This window comes from Carassius carassius, chromosome 8 (assembly GCF_963082965.1).
Source record: "Carassius carassius chromosome 8, fCarCar2.1, whole genome shotgun sequence".
In the NCBI taxonomy this organism is placed as follows: Eukaryota; Metazoa; Chordata; class Actinopteri; order Cypriniformes; family Cyprinidae; genus Carassius; species Carassius carassius.
In genome coordinates this window covers 31,832,245-31,838,244 of record NC_081762.1, presented here as the reverse complement: position 1 = coordinate 31,838,244, position 6,000 = coordinate 31,832,245, and the positions used below count along the sequence as shown (strand labels likewise).

General features: G+C 44.5%; 4 non-coding genes across 4 annotated transcripts; all 4 read left to right on the top strand.

Annotated features, from left to right (window-relative positions):
- The first annotated feature begins 1,005 nt into the window (after nucleotides 1-1,005).
- Nucleotides 1,006-1,079, top strand: trnai-aau (transfer RNA isoleucine (anticodon AAU)). The gene has a single exon. It is a non-coding gene; the product is annotated as a tRNA-Ile (tRNA).
- A 1,406-nt stretch (nucleotides 1,080-2,485) lies between these two features.
- On the top strand, nucleotides 2,486-2,559 carry trnai-aau (transfer RNA isoleucine (anticodon AAU)). The gene has a single exon. It is a non-coding gene; the product is annotated as a tRNA-Ile (tRNA).
- A 106-nt stretch (nucleotides 2,560-2,665) lies between these two features.
- trnaf-gaa (transfer RNA phenylalanine (anticodon GAA)) lies at nucleotides 2,666-2,738 on the top strand. The gene has a single exon. It is a non-coding gene; the product is annotated as a tRNA-Phe (tRNA).
- A 135-nt stretch (nucleotides 2,739-2,873) lies between these two features.
- Nucleotides 2,874-2,945, top strand: trnaq-uug (transfer RNA glutamine (anticodon UUG)). The gene has a single exon. It is a non-coding gene; the product is annotated as a tRNA-Gln (tRNA).
- Nucleotides 2,946-6,000: the final 3,055 nt, after the last annotated feature.

Below are 6,000 nucleotides of genomic sequence, written 5' to 3'. Positions count from 1 at the left end.
TATTATGTTGGCTACCTTGGAACACTCGGGTCATGCAGACAACTTCTCACCTCTTTTGCTCACACTGACTTAAAGTCTAAGGAAGCGGTTCTCAATTCTAGTCCTCGCTCCCCCAGGTCTGCATGTTTTGCATGTCTCTCTTTGTTAGCACACCTGATTCGGATAATCAGCTCATTAGAAGTGAGCTCCTAGTGATTGACATGGTCCCTACACAGTGTTCATTGCTCCCCACTCCCTGAGCAGGGGAAATCCGTCAAAGTATACTTCACTTTGGAACATTGGTTCACGGATTTGTGCTGCGCAACTTCTTCACACATGGAGAAGTGTGACATCCTTTACCTCTGTATACCTCGATACACCACTGTATTACTCACTATGAATTGAACATATACATACGCTTTGAAATTGAATCACGGAGGGCTGTGATGTGATGTCCAGTTCTCAGGGCAGTTACGTTCGAATGGAACAAATGTCTGAAGCTATACAAGAAACTTACAAAATGTGAAGAGCAGGGGGCGCGAGGACTGGAATTGAGACCCGCTGGTCTAAGTGACATCTGACCGTTTCAGCTATCCTCCCTAACATCCCTCTACATGTTAGATACAGCCCCATTTTTAGGTCAATTAAGAGGCCAACTTGCATTCGTTAGCCTTTCACACTGTCTCGAGGACTTTGATTGCTTCCACTTTAGTTCATGTTCCTTCTTTTGTTGATGCTGTCTTGTTACGCCAGTATGCATGTGTATGGATTATTGTATTATGTAGGCTACCTTGGAACACTCGGATCATGCAGACAACTTCTCACCTCTTTTGCTCACACTGACTTAAAGTCTAAGGAAGCGGTTCTCAATTCTAGTCCTCGCTCCCCCCAGGTCTGCATGTTTTGCATGTCTCTCTTTGTTAGCACACCTGATTCGGGTTGAAACGTGAAGCTTTATTGTCTCATTGCATTCCCAAACATTATAGCTGGTTTTTTTCAATCAGGCAGACACTAATGGCTAAGCCAGGCCGGTTAGCTCAGCTGATTAGTGCGTGGTGCTAATAACGCCAAGGTCGCGGGTTCGATCCCCGTACTGGCCAGCTGTTTTTATTGACTGGGGGCTCATCTCTGCTCTGCGCTTCAGCTCCGACAAAGAGTATGGTGATCTCACTGAAATCCCTGCTTGCTAAGCAGAGGTTTGTTGTAGCCGAAATAGCTCAGTTGGGAGAGTGTTAGACTGAAGATCTAAAGGTCCCTGGTCTCTGAATCAAGTGATCCATGTTCAAATCTCGGTGGGACCTATTTTGCCACCAGTTTGCGCAGGACAATGTCTGAAATACTTTTCGGCACCTTTTAGTCCAAAAAAATTAACTAACGTAGAGAGCGTGGCCGCATTGCATCGATGCTCAGTCTGTCTCTTTAGGGCAGTGGTTCTCAAACCTGTCCTGGAGGCACCCCTGCCCTGCACATTTTTATTGTCTCCCTTATTAGACACACCCAAATAAGGTCTCGCGGTCTCTACTAATGAGCTGATGATTTGAAACAGGTGTGTTAGATGAGGGAAACATTCAAAATGTGAAGGGCAGGGGTGCCTCCAGGACAGGTTTGAAAACCATGGCTTTAGGGAACTGTGCGTAAAATGGCACTGTTTTGCAACCAATTTGCACAGGACCATGTCTGAAATACCTTTTGGCAGCTGTGAGCCCAAAAAAAGCTAACGTCGGAGTGTGGCAGCATTGCGTCAACGCTCAGTCGGTCTCTTTAGGGCAATGGTTTTCAAACCTTTCCTGGAGGCACCCCTGCCCTGAACATTTTGTATGTCTCCCTTATTAGACACACCCAAATCAGGTCTTGCAGTCTCTACTAATGAGCTGATGATTTGAAACAGGTGTGTTAGATGAGGGGAAATGCGAAATGTGCAGGGCAGGGATGCCTCCAGGACATGATTGAAAACCACTGATCTAGGGATGTGTGAGTAAAAGGGCAGGAGCCAACTTGGAGAATGCGGGCATCGATCCCGCTACCTCTCGAATGCTAAGCGAACGCTCTACCATTTCAGCTAATTCCCCTGGCCTTTCAAGAATAACGAGCATAGCTGGGAATGATGGGTTTGATGCAAAGAGGCTGTCCCTCCGCTGGGCCTGCTCCTTTGCAATGGCCGAGATTATGTTGTCAAATTAACAAAGAGATTAAGCTTTTGTGTTTAAGGACCTTCTCGGTCTTGTTACACCAGTATGCATGTGTATGGATTATTGTATTATGTAGGCTACCTTGGAACACTCGGATCATGCAGACAACTTCTCACCTCTTTTGTTCACACTGACTTAAAGTCTAAGGAAGCGGTTCTCAATTCTAGTCCTCGCTCCCCCCAGGTCTGCATGTTTTGCATGTCTCTCTTTGTTAGCACGCCTGATTCGGGTTGAAACGTAAAGCTTTATTGTCTCATTGCATTCACAAACATTATAGCTGGTTTTTTTCAATCAGGCAGACACTAATGGCTAAGCCAGGCCGGTTAGCTCAGCTGATTAGTGCGTGGTGCTAATAACGCCAAGGTCGCGGGTTCGATCCCCGTACTGGCCAGCTGTTTTTATTGTCTGGGGGCTCATCTCTGCTCTGCGCTTCAGCTCCGACAAAGAGTATGGTGATCTCACTGAAATCCCTGCTTGCTAAGCAGAGGTTTGTTGTAGCCGAAATAGCTCAGTTGGGAGAGTGTTAGACTGAAGATCTAAAGGTCCCTGGCTCGATCCCGGGTTTTGGCAACATCTCCCACACTTTTCCCTTTTTTGAGGCGGGCCATTGACCAAAAATCACTGGGTTCCAACCTCTCTGTATAACTGCTTCCCCACAGCCAGAGAGCTATCTGTTTCCAAGTTGGCCTCCAACCAAGCAGTTTCGGTTCCATGGTGTAATGGTCAGCACTCTGGGCTTTGAATCCAGCGATCTGAGTTCGAATCTCGGTGGAGCCTGTGTGCTTTCTTGCCGCAGGAAAAGATAAAACAGCACTAGTTTGGAGATGGTGCCAGTGTTTGTGGCCCTGTGAGCAACAGCTGCACCAGTTAAGGTTCCATGGTGTAATGGTTAGCACTCTGAACTCTGAATCAAGTGATCCATGTTCAAATCTCGGTGGGACCTATTTTGCCACCAGTTTGCGCAGGACAATGTCTGAAATACTTTTCGGCACCTTTTAGTCCAAAAAAATTAACTAACGTAGAGAGTCTGGCCGCATTGCATCGATGCTCAGTCTGTTTCTTTAGGGCAGTGGTTCTCAAACCTGTCCTGGAGGCACCCCTGCCCTGCACATTTTTATTGTCTCCCTTATTAGACACACCCAAATAAGGTCTCGCGGTCTCTACTAATGAGCTGATGATTTGAAACAGGTGTGTTAGATGAGGGGAAATGCGAAATGTGCAGGGCAGGGATGCCTCCAGGACAGGATTGAAAACCACTGATCTAGGGATGTGTGAGTAAAAGGGCAGGAGCCAACTTGGAGAATGCGGGCATCGATCCCGCTACCTCTCGCTTGCGCCTACTGCTTCCCACCGACTGAGCCAAAGTAAGCACAAAGTAAGCCCACATGAGCCAATCGCGTTTCGCCTGTGGCTTACTTTTGACCAATCGCATTTCGCCTGTGGCTTACTTTTGACCAATCGCGTTTCGCCTGTGGCTTACTTTTTACCAATCGCGTTTCGCCTGTGGCTTACTTTTGAACAATCGCGTTTCTCTTCCGTGGCTTACTTTTGATCAATCGCGTTTCTCTCCTGTGGCCTCCTTTTGACCAATCGCCGTTGTTGTCATCTTTGTTAAAGGTAAGGCTATTACTTCATTCATTGAAAACTGGTCATTATTTGTTCATATACAGTGTGTATTTTTGGAAAATGAATCGTGTCAGTATAGCTAGCTGGCATGTACAGTTCATGCTTTCTTCAGTACCTGTGAACCTGTAACTTTTCACATGATAAATGATCAGATAAGTTAAATTTATCGACCGTCAGCTAATTAAGCTATGCTACTGTCAACAATGATGTGTTTATTGTCTAAGAAATCATGGTTTCTGGGCCCTATGAATGAAAATAATGATTAAACTATTTACATTTATATTTGGTATTAACACATAATAACACACACACATTTTAATTGTAAAAATCATTACCAAATTGTTGTGGAGATATGGAAAACTGCATTTACCAAGAAATAATTGATATTTTCTAAAATAATGTAATAATAATGACTTTTTTTATAAAAAAACATTGAGAGTCTTAACTAAAAACAAACAAAAAAAGGCCAAATGTATCCATATGGGCCAAAGTATGTGGGAATAGTGCTCATTTTAATTTAGGTAGACCAGAAAGTTAAAAACACAGAAAAATGGCTGAGATTTTAAGAGGTAAAAGCACCTGGTGTAACCCTGGGGTAAGATGACAACATTTGAAGTATAATATATTTAATGTAATATTTTGTAGCCTGGTGTGTGTGTAATCATGGTTTAAGATGACAGCATTGAAAATAAAAGGAAATTTCAGACTTCATATTGACGTTACATATTTTATATGTCAGGGATTCCTGTCCTTTGTAGAAAACTCATCTTCAGGACAGTTTATGTCATGGCCATGTTTATTACCACAGTAATATAGTTTATGCGTAGCTTGTTAAATTATTGTTACACACTTAACATACAGGTGTCTTTTAGATTGCAAAAGGTAGTAGTCTTTTTCTGATTTTCATTTCAGAAAATGTATGCATATCCCTCTTTTCAACGGCAATCGGCAACATCAAGCCGACTCCTCATGGCACCTTCGGCGGAGGCGAGGCGCCTTGAAAATGTGGAGTCTGGAAGGGCCAAACCTAAGGAGGAGGTGCTGTCAGAGGCCAGTACTTTTGTCAGCACAAACGGTGGAGACCCCAGTGACCAGTTTTTAGTACTGGCTCACTGCAAACTTCAGTTTGGGAAGTACCAGGGCCAGAGATTTAGATGGCTCCTGGAAAACTCTCTGGGTTATGCCGTGTATTTGGTGCTCAGCATTTCCAATGAGACGACGCAGACAACACCCCTGTCAGAAAATAAACAACTGTTCCTACAGTACACTTCTCAAATTAGAGAGATGGCAGAAGAAGTGGAGAAGTATCAGAGGAAGCAGGAAATGCAGGCAGAAGCCCGGGCAACTGGAGACCAGGGCTGCTTGATGGTGGAGTTTGGTGACTTCCAGGGTCGGTCCATGAAAGATGTTTATGAGGACCAGAGCAAGGAGGCTCAAGCCCTCATCAGGTACCTCGTTAAGGCAGATGCCAGGCCCAAAACCAACATGGCCATTTTCAAGACATATGTCCTGAAAAGACGGGCTTCTGCTGTGGGCACCAGCGTACGTCAGCCTGCACCTCACGCTGCAACCTCCAGTGCTTCTGCAACCACTGCACCTCCACCTGCAGCTATCCAAACTGGTGTACAGAAAACCGCAACTGTGAAAGCGCTGTTGGCACGTGGCAAAAATTTGTCGCCTTCACAGCTGGCGAAAAAACTCACGTCACCAGTTAAACCCTGTGAGTAGGAGTGTGAATATAGAATTTTACCTAAAGCATTTCTACATATATTAATTTATCATTATGGCAAACTTGTCAACTTGCCGTTTCCAGATCCATTATTGCAGTCCACTTTACCTCCTCCAGCAGCAGAACCCCCAGCCAAACATTTGCCCCCCATGCAGCTTTTCGCTACTGGTAAGTAAGCACCATCTTACATATGTTTGTCTCTGTGTATTGTTCACAATGATAGTTTTAACATTTATGCTCCAGGCAAGTCCGTTCCCATTGCAGAAGATGACGATGAGGAGCTGGTATTTGCTGCATCACAATGTGAAGCACAGCTAAATACAGGTGTGGCATATGACACAAATGCACATATTACAAGAATGTTTTGTGAAAACACACTGAGAAGCGTTATTTCTTGGGGGAAAATAATCAACATTTTAAAATGTGTTTTGTTTACAATACAGAATTATATCATATCATGCCTCAAGCGGGATGCTT